The sequence below is a fragment of the Neomonachus schauinslandi genome, chromosome 4, assembly GCF_002201575.2.
Source record: "Neomonachus schauinslandi chromosome 4, ASM220157v2, whole genome shotgun sequence".
NCBI classification, from domain to species: domain Eukaryota; kingdom Metazoa; phylum Chordata; class Mammalia; order Carnivora; family Phocidae; genus Neomonachus; species Neomonachus schauinslandi.
In genome coordinates this window covers 108,195,804-108,196,808 of record NC_058406.1, presented here as the reverse complement: position 1 = coordinate 108,196,808, position 1,005 = coordinate 108,195,804, and the positions used below count along the sequence as shown (strand labels likewise).

The window sequence follows — 1,005 nt, the reverse complement described above, 5'->3', positions numbered from 1 at the left end:
CAGTTGGTTGAACATCTGACTTCAGCTCAGGTCATGATCTCACTTGGGGGTCCTGGGATGGAGCCCCACATCAGGCTCCCTGCTCAGTGGAGAGTCTGCTTGTCCCTCTCCCTCTGCCCCTCCCTCACACTGGTGTGCTCACTCTCTCAAATAAGTAAAAAATTTTTTAAAAATTTTTCACTTTTTTTTTTTTCCAGTATCCAAGGTCATTTTAATAACAAGGCAGGATCTGGGGTTAGGTTTAGTACTAGCCAGGTCTGCAGCCTCTGGTAGCGTTGGAACTTCTGGCCCTTGGATTGCAAATAGAGTTTACTGTGGCTGTGCAGGGTTCCTGGGGCCTTCCTGAAATGCCTGTATACCTCTCAGCCCTTGCCTGGACCAGAAAGCAAGAGGGTACCACAGCCTTGGGGGACTCCAGGCTAACTGGTCGAAGGTGAGGCTCATAGCCCAACTTTGAGGATGCAGCTCCAGGCATGATTGCTCATGTGCAGTGTGCACACCTTCAGTTTGGGCACCTCCTGGGCATGCACATCATCGATTATAATACATACAACAACAGCTGTTTTGTTTTCCCGGCCAGGCAGCTTCATCTTCTGGATCATTCAGGATTAGCGCTGAGACAGCTGATTGCTGCAACTCATTAACTGCTTCAACACAGTTGCCTAATGTGGAGTTGGTTTGTTGGGCAAGAAACATGTACTACTTGACCAACAGTCTCAGGTAGATGTCCTGGCTCTTGGGCTCCTCGCACTGAAACTTTTGGTCCTTGTGGTGGATGTTGACTCCCATGATGGCGCCTCCTTATCAGCCAGGTCTGGAAAGAAAGAATCAAAATTTTTTTCATGTTTTTCATGAAGATACTTTTGAAAAGTATTGGTAAATAATTTGAAGAATATCTCAATATGAGTTTGTCTGATGTTTTTTCGTGATTAGGCAGGGGCTATAAAAGAGGCATGCCACAAAGGTGAAGCATCTTTCTCTTATGTCCTTCCAGGTGCATGATAT

At 46.3% G+C, this 1,005-nt stretch overlaps 1 pseudogene; it reads right to left on the bottom strand.

Moving 5' to 3' along the window:
- Positions 1 to 206: 206 nt before the first annotated feature.
- On the bottom strand, positions 207 to 789 carry LOC110578765 (annotated as a pseudogene).
- Between the last annotated feature and the right edge of the window lie 216 nt (positions 790 to 1,005).